We start from the raw sequence: 16,527 nt of genomic DNA, 5'->3' as shown, positions 1-16,527 counted from the left end.
AAAAACTGGCGCTTGATCATTTTTCTTTTTGTGTCTAATTTAGTCTCTTGAGATTGGAAACTAATTGTGGGGTAAATTACAAATATTATTCCTGATTAGCACTCTAGAGTACAACATTTTTGTACTGGCCTATCTCGTTCTAACGCTTCAACTTGTTGGTTGCTGCCTAATGATACAAGGTACATAGTTTCTCTTCTACTGTTGACCGTGCTCATTCACCAGATATAAATCACCAAGCAGTTGTCTAAAGGGCTTTCAGTATCTTCAGTCATCAAAAAGACAGGTTGTACTTAAAGGCTGTGAGATTTAAACATTTTAAATAGGTTCACAGATTACCCATTGGGAAATTTTATTGAGAAGTGGTCATCTAAGTACCATCTAATGGCAGCTTTATAGTTGATTACGTTACTGCAGCCCCAGTAAATCTGCCGGTTTAAATCAATCCACCATGAAAATCACTTGCATTCCTCCCACTACCTTTTTCTAAATTCCTTTCCCTACTGCCATTTGTGAGGAGTAATCTTAAGTGCAGGGAAAACCATTTAAATCAGCCCTTCCCAATCCAGTTCTCAAAGACATGGAGCAAGTGGACTGTTCCCAGTTTAAGTGCTCCACCCACCTTCTTGCTTTAGTGCTTGTCTACTTTCTGAGGGGCAATTAGCAAAAGCATCTAAGTGATGCTACATCAAACTTTTACAGCAAGATTAGTTTGTGAATGAATAAAGAAAAACAGGGCAAATTAAAGACAAGTTTAAGTGATGCACTTTTGTTATTTAGTGTTTTGTTTTTTCAAATTTAAGTACCATGAAGATTTCAGATGTCTCAAGTTCATTACTTAAGCCTTTACTAGGGTTTATTGCAATAAAAAGAGATTTGCTGCTACGTCACACTAAGCAGATTCTGTGAGCAAAGGATTAGAACCATTGGTCAGTGCAGTGGGCTTTCATTTCCTGTGTTTATTTGTGATGGTATTGGGTTTGCTGACCGCAAAGTTCTAAACTCCAATGAAGACCCTTAAGCCCTATCGGATATAAATAGCCGCAAGTACTGTCACTAAAGGGAGATGATACTATAACTACCCAATCTTCAAAGTCTAGTTCACTTCCTGTTTATTTTCCACGGTGAGCTTAGCTGCCATTACCCACTATTGAGCAGTGGGTCCCCTCTTCCTACCAAGGAGAAGATATTTCCCCACTAACAAAGTAGCTTAAAACACAGTTCATTTTCTTTTAGTGATTCATGTTTAAATCCAACACCGTTCTTAAAATACATTTAAAACATTCAGAGGATTTCCATTTTATAAAGCATTTCCAAATTACAAACCATTTCTGAAACACAAGTTATTTCTCAAACAGAAAAGATTTCCAAACTGATCCACTTCCTATAAACAAAAAAGACAACCAATGCTGTAGGTGAATGAATTGCCCATTGCAGGAATTGAAGCCAGAGAAAAAGATTCCCGTTCAGCCCGTGTTTCTTTCATGCTTCTTGATGTTTCTTACCTCATTCCTAATGTCTGAAGTGCTCTCTACATTTGTACACTTTTTCTTCCACTTAAATGACTCCACATGCATATGTTATTTCCTCAGACATCCTTATTACACAAACCATCTAAAAGCTTTCTAGACACATAATTCTTAGCTACCTACACTTAATGCTGTAAAGTTAAATTTTTTGAGTACAAAGACTCCCAACATTAATAAATTAGTTAAGGATATGCTAAGTGTTTTGTTTCCATCTAGTCTGCAAGCCTCCTTGAATTAAGCAACATAGTCAGCATTGTCTGTTTTGAAACAAACCAAATTAAATAACTCATTGCCTTATACTGCACCTCTTGAGCAGCAATAAGTTAGATGCAGTGAGCTACATTCTACCTTCCACAGACAGAGTGTTTGCGATATACAGAGCTTGTATGCAAAGCTATTCTATAGACAGTGCTTGCTTTAATTTCAAGCTGATTACTGGTTGCCATTTATATTTTAAGAACTGAAAACTGACTCCCATTTACAACCAGAAGCTAAACAATGATATTAGTTGGAAGCTTACTTACACCTGCTTGATCTTGAAAATTGGCAGCTACTGTGTTTGGAAAGCAAACTTAGATCAAGAGACCCACTGTCCCAAGAAATGAGCATCCATCACATACTAAAGTATTTTTCTCAGGAAGCTACTCATTTTCCAGAAACAAGTCAAACAAAACTTTTCACAGACCAGGCCACATTTTCAGCTTTACTGATGGTTGGATTTTAGCTCATATTTTCCCACTTATAAATTTTTAAGCTTAGAATATGAAATATAGAATAGTACAGTGTATGCCTTCTAATCCAGGCAGCATCTTGGTAAATATATTCTGCACCCTCTCTATACCCTCACATTCTTATTATAATGGGGCAACCAACTGAATACAATACTTCAGATGTGGCCTAACTAGAATTTTAAAGAGCTGCAACAAAATTTCCTGACTCTTGAACTCAATGCCTCGACTGATAGAGGCAAACATGTGATAGGTCTCTTTATCACCTTATCAACTTGTGTAGCAGCTTTCAGGGAGCTGTGGATTAGACCCCAAGATCCCTCTGTACATCAGTGTTGATAAGCAGCCTGCCATTAACTGTGTACTTTCCCATTATATATTTGATCTCTCAAGGTACAACATCTCATACTTTCCCAAATTAAACTTTATCTGCCATTTTTCTGCCCACAGCTTCAACTGATCTACGTATATCCCCCATAACCTTCATTAACTTCCTGCGTTATCCACAATGCCACCAATCTTTGTGTCATTAGCAAACTTACTAACATCTATGCTTTCATCCAAGTCATTTCTGTATATCACAAACAGCAAAGGTTTGAAATATAAAATCTTGCACTTTTGGTCAAAAGCTAGGTTACAAAGGCATTCCAATGGCCTAGTGGAAGACATTTAGATTAATATCCTATATTGTTTCATAAGAAATAAAAATATATATCATAATTTGTTTCTGTCCTGGAAAATGGATTTATATTTTTTTTTGTAATTTATTTTTTATTGAATTTCATCATCAAACATTTCCATAAGATGTATTTCAGATACTGTACATATATATCATATAATCATATTTGTCACAAATCTCCACATAATATTTATCTGAGGTACTTATAGAAAGGAGAGGAAAGAAAGAACAATTGAAAGAAGAAAACTATGTACAGAGTAGGGAGTGATCTTTTTTTTTACAAATATTCATTGACTTGTGAGAATAAAATCAGGCCTATGAGGTGTTATGTAGTTAAACCATTTTTTCCAGTATGAATAAAATTGTTCCAACTTATGATTAACTGATGCTGTTATCTTCTCCATTTTGTAAATGTCCATTGTAATTTCCATCCATGAGTTTAAAGTTGGGCTCTCCTGTGATAACCATTTCCTGGTAAGAGTCTTTTTACCAGCCACCAGCAGTACATTCATTAAATATTTATCTCTTTTCAACCATTCTTGAGGTATATATCCAAAATATATGATCTTACTCTCTAAGGGTATTTTACATTTAAAGATGTCTTGTAGGGCATTATGTATCCCACTCCAATAGTCTTTGATAACAGGGCATTCCCAGAAAATATGATAATGGTTTGCATTTTGATTTCCACAATTTCTCCAGCAAACAGGGGGGTTACTATCATAATGGGATTTCTGGGAGGGTATAATAAAATATCTTATCAAGTTTTTCCACCCGAACTCCCTCCATTTCTGTGAACTGGTATACTTCCATTGATACCTCCATATTATTGTCCAGTCTTCCTCAGATATTATTATCCTACTTTCCTTCTCCCGTTTTGTCTTAATGTATGAAGCCGAATGTGTTTTAAGATTTGACAAACCCTTATACACGCTTGAAATTATTCTACTACCATTGTTTGAATTATATGCTTTTCGAAATAGCTCTATCAGACATGCACTTGACTTGGTTATATTTTTAACCGTCCTATTAACATACTGTCGCATCTGTAAATACCAGTAAAAGTCTTGTTTTTCTAATAGGTGTTTCTCTTTAAGCATTTCAAAACTGAACAGTGTTCCTTCTTTCATTATATTGCAAAGAGCTGTTATTCCTTTAGCTGTCCAGTCCTTAAATCTAGCATCCAGTTTATTCGGCGTAAAACCCGAGTCATATGCACACCATTTTAAGAATTGCAATGTGTCTCTCCAGTTTATATTCTTTTATAATAGTTTTCCATATCTTAAGAGTCCATTTCACCCACAGGTTGTCAATATTATTTATGTAACTCTGTAGATTGTTATCAGCTAAAATTGCCTGTATGGGGATGGAAAGTATCCTCAATGTTTTTCCATTGAGCGTCATATGATGGGTTGTACCAGCATATCACAGCTCTCAACTGTGCTGCAAAATAATAATCTCTAACAGAAGGTAGGCCCCATCCCTCCTTTTCCTTGGCTAATTGAAAAGTTGTGAGACAAATCCTAGGCTTTTTACCTTGCCATATATATCTTGATAGCATCTTGTTCCATTCATTGAAGTGATATTGGTTAATCTCTATTGGTAGGGTCTGAAAGAGATATAGTAGTCTGGGCAGTATATTCATTTTAATAGATTCAATCCTTGAACTGAGACCAAGAAAAGGAATTAGATTCCATCTTGTTATATCTTCCTTAATTTTTATATATAGGCTGATAATTGCATTCTGATAATTTTGCCAAATCTTTTGGCATAATGATGCCAAACATTTGATGGACTCTGTTTGCCATGCCCAAGGATATCTATTTTCAATTTCTCTTGGTGGGCTATAGTTATATGAATGTAGTTGGGTTTTTTCTATGTTGATCTTGTATCCTGATAATTGGCCATATTGTTCAAAGGATTGCGTCAATTTGGGTAAAGGGTCCGTTGGTTGCCCTAGATAGATCAAAATGACATCCGCGTAACAGGCCAATTTATACTCTGTCCCTTTAATAGTAATTCCCCTGATATCTTCATTTTGTCTGATGTATTGAGCTAATGGTTCCAGATATAATGCGAAGAGTATCGGTGACCCTGCACAACCCTGTCTCGTGCCCCTTTCTAGGGTAAAACTATTAGATAAATATCCATTGATTTTAATCCTGGCAGTAGGATTGTCGTTTTGTGCCTGTATAGTTTTATTAATTGTGTCATCTAGACCAAATCTATGTAAAACTCTGTAAAGAAAATTCCAATTAACCAAATCAAATGCCTTTTCAGCGTCCACGCTTATCACTATTGCTTCAATTTTATTTTTTATATGATCCATAATGTGAAGTATCCTTCGTATATTGTCTTGTGTTTGGTGTTGTTGTATGAAACCTGTCTGATCATAATGTATCAGTGTGGGTAGAAACTCTTCTAATCGTTTGGCCATGATGGAGGTAAATATTCTATAATCCACATTAAGAACAGATATTGGTCTAAATGACCCACATTCCATTTTATCCTTGTCTTCTTTCGGTATAGCTGAGATTATCACCTCCTTCCAGCTGGGTGGCATTTGTGCCTTTCTCAGGGCCCAGTTCAGTGTGGGGAGTAAAACAGGAATTAACTCACTTTTAAACTCTTTATATCACTCTGCCGTATATCCATCTGATCCTGGTGACTTGCTTAATTTAAGCCGACTAATTGCAGTTTTTAATTCAGCTTCAGTTATGTCCGCAGTCATCGTTCTATTTTGTTCTTTGCTTAAAGTGGGTAACTCTAAAGAATTCAGGAAGGTGTCAATTTGGGTTATGCTTCCCCCTGGAACTTTGGAATATAGAGTTTTGTAAAACATTTCAAAAGCTTCTTGAACTTCACTTAGCTTATTTTTTTTATCACTTTTGTTCTTGGATCCCTAACACTATGAATTCTATTTTCTGCTATCTTTTTTTTCAGTTTCCATGCCAGTATTTTCATAGCTTTAGATCCACTTTCATAGTGTCTCTGTTTCAGAAACATTAAATCTTTTCTAATTTCTTATGTAGCCAAACTATTAATTTCATTCCTAATTGTTTTTGATTTCCTCTAGTGTATCCTGTGCCAAACTCAATTTGTGTTTTTTTTCTAGTTCTTTCAGCTTATTTTGTAATTCCTCTAATGTTTTATTCCTTATTTTTTTCCTATATGAAGATATCGCTGTAATTTTCCCTCTTAAGACAGCCTTCAGAGTATCCCATAGAATGGGAGATGAAACCTCTCCATTATCATTGAATTCTAAGTAAAGACCAATTTCTGTTTTAATTTGTTCCTTAAAATAGGGATCATTGAGTAGACTTGAATTTAGTTTCCAAATAGTATTCTTTGGTTGTAGGTCAAAATCAACAGATAAATATATAGGTGCATGGTCACTTACATCTATTGTCCCAATTCCACAGGTGATTATTTTGTCTCTATCTTTTCCAAATGTTATGAAATAGTCTATTCTTGTATATACGGAATGGGCGGCAGAATAATGAGTGCAATCCCTTCTGTCAGGGAAAAGGTCCCTCCATATATCAGTTAGACCAACATCCTCAAAAACAGTGTTAACTTTCGTATGTAAGGACTTTGTTTCATAAATTTTTCTATTGGAAGAGTCTAACTTTGGTTGTAATTGTAAATTTAAGTCTCCCCCACATATCAAGAGACCTTCTGTTTCCATTACCATAATATTGGTAATGTTCTGGAAGAAACTAATATCACTTCCTGGGGGTGCGTATACATTCAATAAAGTAACTGGATTTCCATCTATATTCCCCCTTACCAGAATATATCTGCCCTCCTTATCTCCCATTTCGAATACTTTTTCAAAATTTAGCTTGCTTGAGATGAGAATAGCAACTCCTCTTCTATGTCCTGATTTATGTGAGGAGAAAAACAAATTAGTGAAGCCCATTCTCTTTAATTTTTCATGCTCATTATCACTTAAGTGAGTTTCCTGCAAATATACTACATGGGCTTGTTCTTTTTTCATTTTCGATAGAATTTTACTGTACTTCACTGGATTCAACAGCCCATTGACATTAAAAGAAATAAATTTTACTTTGCCCTTAGCCATGTGTATTTATCTGTTAGTATATCTTTGAAATTTGCAGAATATAACTTAATCGATCTACTCCCTGAACAAATAACAGCCAAGAAACACGAATAATAAAAAAAAGGTAACGAAGGTGTAATTCCAAGGCTGGGGTCTCTAGATGACCTTGGGTTGAGCTAGAAGAAAAGTCTAGCACAGATAGCCCCTCCTATCTGTGATTTGAGGGCCCCTGCTGCAGTACCTATAAAAGTAACAAAAAAAATCTATGTCCATCACACAGAAATGATTTCCCTGTGTATTCCACCCATGTACATATTCTCATTTAGGTTGGGAAAAAGGAATGAATGAATGAATTTTTAAAAGTTGAGTAATATAATATATAATCTAATAATATAAAATCCACATTATAATACGTATTTCTCGAGATAGGTATATCACCGTCTATTTTTGCTTCCGTTTAGTTTATCAGCACTTTTAAAGTTAGCCAAACCTTATGGCTCTTCTGGAGGAGGTGAGGGCTGTCCTTGGAGAACCTACAGTCTCTTCCTAATATCCTTCTCTCGTCCTGCTCCTAGGTTCTCTTATTATTTCCCAAGCAGATCGGGATAACTGCTCAGCTGAACTTTCCCTTGGTTTGACCACACTAATGGACAGTCCTCTGTTATTCACGTCTGTAGTCGCCTCTTCCACCGTCTGATATAGTCGTATCCCTTCTTGGTAAAATACCCTCAGTTTTGCAGGGTAAAGGATTTGGAATTTAATCTTTTCTTGCTTTAATATTCATTTTGCTTCGGAATATTCCTTCCGTTTCTGTAGGACCGCCGGGGAGTAATCATGATCGAAGTATATTAACTTCCCGTTCCAAAAAACTCTCTTCTTATCCCCAGGCTCTTCGTAGAATCTCCGCCTTGCTCTTGAATAGAAGGAATTTAAGTACTATTGAGCGTGGTTTACTTTCTCTGTCTCCAGGGGGGCCGCTGGACAAGCGAACGATACGTCCTTTCAATTTCAATCTCCATAGACTGGGGAATCTCCAGCACTTCCCGCAGCAGCTTGTCTACAAAGTCTATCATCGACAATCCCTCCGCTCCTTTGGGAACATTATAAATCCTGATATTTTTCCATCGTGATCTTCCCTCCTGGTCAAGCAATTTACTGTCCTGTTGATTTAACATTTTTACCGTCTTACTTATCATTCCACGTTTTGCACGCGATCTTCCACCTTCTCAATTCGAGTCTCTGCTACTGCTATTTTCTGATTGACATTGGTGAGCTCTGACTTTATATAATTTAGTTGCTGTTTTGTATCTTTTTGGACTTCCCTCATCTTTTCCAAAATCCTTATCATATTTGCCGCTTCACCTGCACGAGGCCTCGCCGCCACGTGTAGAACAGCCGCGTGCTGTACCTCTCTCTTCCATTGACTCCGCAGTGATGCTTTTTTTATCTCCATTCTTGCTCCTGATTCTTGCCCCACATATCAATTCAGATATTTTCAAAAGATCTTATATTTAATGGATTAACGGGGCAAAATATGTGTTTTTCCAGAGGAGCTATTGATTTAAGCTGCCCTTGTGGACGATGACATCACCGGAACCAGAAAACGGATATGTATTTTAATAAATAATGTGTTCAGAGAGTTCATCATGTCCAGCTAACCACTGAGTGAATTCTGCAGTGGATCAGGCTCTGTTTTCATATGTGACAGTGCAATCGTCAATAAGCTAAATGAATACTCCATGGGCATTTCCCTGAAATCCAATAGAAAATGTTCACCTCATGGCTATTCCTGTCAACAGCTTCTTCTTCAAGAAACTTACCCTGCTATTAGACTTCATATTCCTTCCAGGTTTTCTCCTTTAAGCAAGTGAACTACTATGCTGTGTGTGTGAATGAGTGACATGATTTATTTCAGAAGTAGTGGCATCATGATAACACACAAAGTGAAATCAAATGGCAAGTTCCACAATTCTCCCTTGTATATCACATTTCCAAATCTTTCAAAAATTGCTGTAATTTCACAGGTTTTGATTATTATGGATATGAATCAGATTCTATTTTGTCGAGCCAGCTGGCTGCTTCAAGGTCTAACTAACTCCATGCATTGAGTAGCATGTTCAGGTCCAGGTGGCAGGTCTTTATAACTGTACCTGGGGGCTTTGTCTTCCTTCCCCTCTCATTCATGGCAGCCACAGCGCTGCTGCCTTCTGCAGTGAAGAGTGTGCCTTTAGGGTCAATGCTGTTTTTGGACTGGCGGCAAGCAAAGTGTTAAACAATGAAGCAAAACTGAACCTGTTCCCATCAGGAGGCACCCAGATCTCATTACAGTTTATGTTTCTCAGTGCAAGTAGCCTAAGCTGTTTCAAACAAGTCTTTTTGGACAATTTTGCAAATTCTTTTGCAGAGAACTTGCATGGGCATTGATGATAAATACATTAACAGTGTAATTCAGCCAATGATAACACCTCATTACAGATGCTATCATTATAATAACATCTGCTCCATGCTGACAATCAACACAGGTCCATCTCAAGGATGTGTGCTTAGCCCACTGCTCTATTCTCTCTATACTCATGACTGTGGCTAAGCACAGTTCAAATGCCATCTATAAACCCACAAATGACACCATTGTCATTAGTAAGATCTCAGAAGGAAACAAGGAGTCATACAGGAGTAAGGTAGATCAGTTGGTTGAGTGGTGTTGCAACAACAATCTCACACTCAGCATCAGCAAAACCAAGGAATTGATTCAGGAAAGGGAGGTCGGAAGAACACACATCAGTCCTCGTGGGGGGGTGGGGACAGTGGTGGAAAGGGTGAGCAGCTTTAAGTTCATGGGTGTCAATATCTCATAGGATCTATCCTCTGTCCAACATATTGATGCACTCATCAAAATGACACAGCAGCAGAAGTTTCAGGAGATTCAGAATGTCACCAGACTCTTGCAAGATGTACAGTGGAGAGCATTCTGACTGGTTGTATCACAGTTTGGTACGGAACCTACAATGCACAGGATTGCAAGAGGTTGCAGAAGGTTGTAGACACAGCCAGTTCCAGCACAGGCACAACTCTCCCCACCAATGAGGACATCTTCAAGGGCAGTGTCTCAAGAGGTAGCACACGAGTTCATTATCCATTCAGAAATTTAATGGTGGAGGGGAAAAAGCTATTCCTAAAGTGTTGAGTGTGTGGCTTCAGACTTCTGTACCTCCTCCTTGATGGATGGAATGAGAAGAGGACACGTCCTGGATAATGGGCGTCCTTAAAGAGGGATGCCACCTTTTCAAGACATTGCCTTTTGAAGACGTCCTTGATGCTGGGAAGGCTAGTGTTCATGATGGAGTTCACAACTTTCAGCAGCTTTTTCCAATCCTGTGCAGTTGCTTCTCCATACCGGATGGTGATTTAACCAGTTAGAATGCTCTTCATGGTACACTGTAGATATTTGCGTGTTATACCAAGTCTCTTCAAACTCCTGCTGGAATATAGCCACTGTTATGCCTTCTTTGTAATTGCATCAATAAGTTGGGCCCAGGATAGATCTTCAGAGATGTTGACTCCCAGGAACCCTTTCCACTGCTGATCCCTCAACGAGGGCTACTGAGTGTTCCCTCAGCTTCCCCTTCCTGAAGTCCACAATCGATTCCTTGGTCTTACTGGCAATTGAGTGAAAGACTGTTGTTGTGACACCACTCAACCAGCTGATCTATCTTGCTCCTGTGTACCTCCTCATCACCACCTGAAATTCTGCCAATAGTTGTGTCATGAGCAAACTTTGAGCCGGCCTTTGAACTTTCTAACCACACAGTCCTGGGTGTAGAGAGAGTAGAGCAATGGACTAAGCATGCATCATTGAGGTGAGCCAAGATTGACTGTCAATGAAGAGATGTTATTTCCGATCTGTAGTGTCTGTGGCCTCCCAATGAGGAAGTCAAGGATCCAGTTTCAGAGTGAGGTATGGAGACCCAGGTTTTGGAGCTTTTTGATTAGAACTGAGGATATGACTGTGTTAAACACTGAGCTGCAGTCAACAAACAACAGTTTGATATAGGTATTACTGTTGTCCAGGTGATGCAAAGTCCAGTGGAGAGCCAGTGAGATTGCACCACCGTAGACCTATTGTGGCAATAGGCAAATTGCAGCAGGTCCAGCTACTTGCTTAGGCAGGAGTTGATTCTGGCCGTGACCAACCTCTCGAAGCCCCTCATCACAGTAGATGTGAGTGTAACTGGGTGATAGTTGTTGAGGCAGCTCACTCTGCTCTTTTTAGGCACTGCTATGATTGTCGCCCTTTTGAAGTTGGTGGGAACCTCTGACTGCAGCAGTGAGTGATTTAAGATGTTCTTGAACACTCCAGCCAGTTGATTAGCAGAGGCTTTCAGTGCCCTACCAGGTACATCATCAGGGCCTGACGGCTTGCGAGGGTTCACGCTCTTGAAAGATGTTCTGATGTCGGCATCTGAGACAGAGACCACAGGGTCAGTAAATGCTACAGGGATTTGCACAGGTGTAGCTTTATTCTCGCATTCAAAGTATTCACAAAAGGTGTTGAGCTCATCTGGGAGTGAAGCATCACTGCGAGGTAATGATTGTGTGGTTAGAGTCAGTTTGGGTGCAGCTAAGAAACAGCAAAGGGCAGAAAATATTGCTGAGTGTTGTTCACCAAGTAGTATTAATATAGGGCAACACTTAAATAAATAACTTAGAGGCTCATATAAAAGGAATGGCAGGCACAGTAATATATGAGACTTCACATGTAGATTATCCAAGGGAAATAATTGGTAATAAATTGTTAGAAATAAAATCACGGAATATGTGCAAATGCTTTTTTAGATATGTTGAAGATACAATGAAGGTAATGGTACTTTAGATCTGATGTGCGATTAGGAATTTTTTGTAACGGGCCTTTAGGGAAGAATGATTGTAATAGTATAGAATTTGACATTGAATTTAAGAGTGCTGTAGTTCAGTGCGAAAGCTAGGTTTTAAATCTGGGGGGGCGGGGGGGGAACCATGAACAAGCGAACGGAGATTTAGCTGTGATGGATTGTAAGAACATATTAAAATATATAATGATGGGCACGCAATGGTTGACATTTAACTCAGCAAAGGTGGTTTTCCGTAACGCAAACCCTCATCATCTGCGCATGTGTCAGGAAATGCGAATTTTAAAATGTTTTCTTCACATAAATTCTGTGCGAGTGGATTTCATTCCTTATCTCAATTTTTTAATTTAGTGATTTCTGAATTCTGTAGGGGCGAATTCTGAAGCCCAAGCGGCCTTTACGCTGGGTCAAAAAGCAAGCTGCTGGAGGAACTCAGCGCATCAGACAGCATCTGTGGAGCCAAGAGATGGTCAACGTTATAGGTCACGATCCTCCATCGGGACTGATAACACAGCATTCTTTTTGCAATGTTTCCACCCAAAATATTGACAGTTCCGTTCCTCCCTGCGTATGCTGCTCGATTTGCTAGTTCCTCCAGCAGATAGTTTGTTGCTCCAGATTCCAGCATCTGTGGTCTTTTATATATCTGTAACACTGAGGTCACCGATTTAAACGAACTCCAGTGATTTAGGTTTTCAGGAGGATACAAGAGATTTGTTTTACAGTTCGGTCCCATGGTGTAATGGTTAGCACTCTGGACTTTGAATCCAGCGATCCGAGTTCAAATCTCGGTGGGACCTCGCTATGTTTTAACAACATTGGAAATAAAGGTTTCCAATATTGGAAACAAAAGTTCATTGGAAATTTCAATGCTTCTTTCAATGTCCAGTAGCATAACTGGATTAAAGACACAGAAATCCTATACTGGTTTCCACTTAAACACTTGACTTACTTTAAACTCCTTTCGGTTTAATTAGACCGCAGTTTACACTCTTGCCTCAGGTGAAATTTCGCAATTCCAAAAGCCACTTTTGCCTGGGAAGAACATTTAAGCACATTCTTCCCCCATTCTTTCCCTTTTTAAAAGATGGGTGATGACTCTATCCCCTACAAGAAAAGCAAAGCTCGATGCATCTTGATCACAAACATTTTGTTGGATTACAAACTAAGGTCCTCTCTATGCTGTAATAGAATCCTGTATATTCTCCATATTCCAACTCGCCTTGCCTCTTATTTGCTGCAGTGCAGACAATAGCCAGGGGAATCCCAAGCCCTTGGAGGGGTGATTATCTTTCTAGTAATCAATCACCAAATCATTTCAAACTGCGTTGTAACTCGACAAAATATTTTGGATCACTTAAGGTTAATTCTGAGAGTTTCTAGCTCTCAGATTATGATTCATTCTTGCAAATGATCTCGCAGCAATTCCAGGAGCCCGTTTAGAGCTTTTACTTACTCCTTTTGTAGTAAAATATAATTTAACTCGCAGTATTGTTTAATCCAGAAGTACTCAAAGGGCTAGGGGACAGGTCAGGAGTTGGATGTATTAAATACAATACCCATCAGCAAAATTATAAACCAGAAAATGTAAGAAATAAATGATATAATTGCATTAGACCGGGTTGATAGTAATATCAATGAATTAACATGAATTATGGAGGATTGTTAATTTATAGAAAAATTTACGAGGTCCCACCGAGATTTGAACTCGGATCGCTGGATTCAAAGTCCAGAGTGCTAACCATTACACCATGGGACCATGCCACGAACAGCTGCGAAATAGCATCCTTAATAAGGAAATCTATGCTCGGTATGTTTTTTTCATCATTAATTATTTCTTTATTTTAAGCCCCGATGTGCAAGAAAGCGTTCGCCTTCCTCAAGCGACAAGGAAACCATTTCACTCCCAAAGGATAGCGCTAACCCGTAAGGCGATCGCGCAGCCGGAACAAGCCAAGGAATTGTGACGTCAGCCGCCGCTCGGCTTTTTCCGGCGTGGAAGGAGGCGGTGTCTGAAAACCGACAGCGAAAAACCGCGAGAGTTGAGTGCGCTCGCCTTTGTGTTGGGAATTTTAAAACGAATGAAATTGGGTGGGAGAAAATGTTATTTTTAATGGAGATACAGCGCGGAGTAGACCCTTTATGCCGCTACGGCCAGTAACCTTCGATTTAACCCTAGCCTAATCATGGGACAGTTTATAATGAAAAATTAACCTACTAATCCGTACATCTTTGGACTGTGGGAGAAAACCAGAGCACCCAGAGGAAACCCATGTACACACGAGAAGGCACATACAAACTTGTTACAGAGGATGCCAGAATTGAACTCCAAACTCTAACGTCGAGCTGTAATAGTGTTGCACTTAACTGCTACACTCCAGTGGCACTCCACTGTAAATGGATATTTCATCATCCCATCATATGAATGATTTGAATGATTTTTATTTTTTTATTATTTAAACAGCAGCTAACATCTACATTACAGATAAAGATTCCCAAAAAACTGGATTACTGTTCTGCTTGAACACATGACTGCATGGCTAAACACCCAAGTAATTCACAAATTTTGTCAAATTCGCCAATGACACAACAGTGGTGGGCCGCATCACCAACAACAATGAGATGGCCAAAAGAGAGGAGGTAGAAGAGCTGAAAGCTCTTACCATGCTAATAACCTTTTCCTCAATGTTAACAGTGGAGTAGAACAAAGAGTTCTGGAATTCATAATTCCATGAGCTTTTGGCACATTGGCTTTCATTAATCAAAGTATTGAGTACAGGAGTTAGGATATTATGTTGAAGTTGTTTAAGACATTAGTAAGGCCAAATTTGGAGTATTGTGTGCAGTTCTGGCCACCTACCTACAGTAAAGATATTAATAAGATTGAAAGAGTACAAAGAAAATTTACAAGGATGTTGCTGGGACGTGACAACTTGCATTATAGGGAAAGGTTGACAACAGTGACAAAGACTAAGATATCATAAGCTTTGGATTTTAATAAATAGCAATAGGAATTTTTTTTTACAGTATCTGTAATGAGCTCTTTAGGCCTGTGTGCGGCGCCAGAGCATTGGGCACCGAGGTTTTTCGAGCACCTGAATTGGTTAATTGTTTAACAAGAGTTGCTAATCATTTAGAGTTCCTTGCAGGTCAGGCAGCATCTACAGAAATTAATAAACAGTTGACATTTCAGGCTGAGACCCTTCATCAGGACTGGAAAGAAAGGGGGATAAGTCAGAATATTAAGATGGGTGGAAGAGGAGGAGGAGGACTAGCTAGAAGGTGATAGGTGAAGCCAAGTAGTTGGGCAAGGTAAAGGGCTGGAGAAGAACAAATCTTGGAGAAGAGAGTGCTACAAATTGGCCTTGCACCATTGCATCCAATATGCATTTAAGTCACTAGGAGACAGCAAGTGTGCAAATCTTTATACAACTACTTTTCCACATCATTGATTCTTCTAAAAATACTGTATTTACTACAGCTCCCTGGTTCTGGTACATACATATAAATTAACTTAATGGAATTGTGCATCTTATTCCTGACCCACTTATATTTATAGTCCCTACCATTTATGTTATTCAAACTTATCATGGGCAGCCATCTATAATAGATAGAGGGCACAGACGATTAGTTATAACACATATTTGGTATTTCAGAACTTGGTATTTACAACTTTCAACCAGTTTCAGCCAGCTACTCGTACTGCTAATCATGGAATAAACTGGGAAAATTGTTACTTGTATAGCTTTATTCATATGGTTTACAAACCAACCCTTTTATGGATAAATTATGATAACCATCACTCCAAATGGTAGTAGCTTTGCATCTAATTTAAATAATTTCCTTAGCTCTTTCCTTACCACCATGGTCCCACACTGTTTGAAAAGCATAGGTTCATGATTCACTGTAGATGCCACATTTTCAAATATGTAAGAGTTAGTCATTAGATTTTAATGTGGTAAAGAAGCTCAAAAGGCCATCTCTTTCATTAGCAATGACCTTTAAAGTTAACTTTCAAAAGAATCATCTTGTTTGAAAAACATACCTGCAATCAATTTAACTTAACGTTGGAAAAGGTAGTATTAATTATTAGAGTAAGAGTCATAGAAAACTATAGCACAGAAACAGGCCCTTTGGCTATTCTCGTCCATACCTAACCATTTAAACTGCTTAGTCCCATCGACCTACACCCGGACCATAGCCCTCAATATCTCTCCCATCCATGTACCTAACCAAACTTCTCAAATATTGAAATCAAAATTGCATTCACCACTCGCATCTACCTGTGACGCCACTTTCAATGGATTATAGACCTTATTCCCAGATCCCAGATCCTTTTCTAATACTGAACTCCTCAGTGTTCTACCACTCACTGTATAAGACCTACCCACAGTTGGTCAGTTCTCCCAAAATGTAACAACTCGCATTTGTCTGCATTAAATTCCATCTGCCATTTTTCAGCACATTTTCCAGCTGGTCCAGATCCCACAAGCTCTGATAGTTTTCCTTACTGCCCACTACACCACCCCCCCACCCCCCACCCCCAATCTTGGTGTCATCCACAAATTTGCTGATCCAGTTAACCACATTATCATCCAGATAGTTGATATAGATGACAAACAACAATGACCCAGCACTGATCCCT

General features: G+C 38.7%; 2 non-coding genes across 2 annotated transcripts; one reads left to right on the top strand and one right to left on the bottom strand.

Annotated features, from left to right (window-relative positions):
* Window positions 1-12,610: 12,610 nt before the first annotated feature.
* On the top strand, window positions 12,611-12,682 carry trnaq-uug (transfer RNA glutamine (anticodon UUG)). Its single transcript has one exon. It is a non-coding gene; the product is annotated as a tRNA-Gln (tRNA).
* An 887-nt stretch (window positions 12,683-13,569) lies between these two features.
* On the bottom strand, window positions 13,570-13,641 carry trnaq-uug (transfer RNA glutamine (anticodon UUG)). Its single transcript has one exon. It is a non-coding gene; the product is annotated as a tRNA-Gln (tRNA).
* Between the last annotated feature and the right edge of the window lie 2,886 nt (window positions 13,642-16,527).

This window comes from Mobula hypostoma, chromosome X1 (genome assembly GCF_963921235.1).
Source record: "Mobula hypostoma chromosome X1, sMobHyp1.1, whole genome shotgun sequence".
Lineage (NCBI taxonomy): Eukaryota > Metazoa > Chordata > Chondrichthyes > Myliobatiformes > Myliobatidae > Mobula > Mobula hypostoma.
The sequence above is the reverse complement of the archived record's forward strand: the minus strand, read 5'-3'. Positions and strand labels throughout refer to the sequence as shown.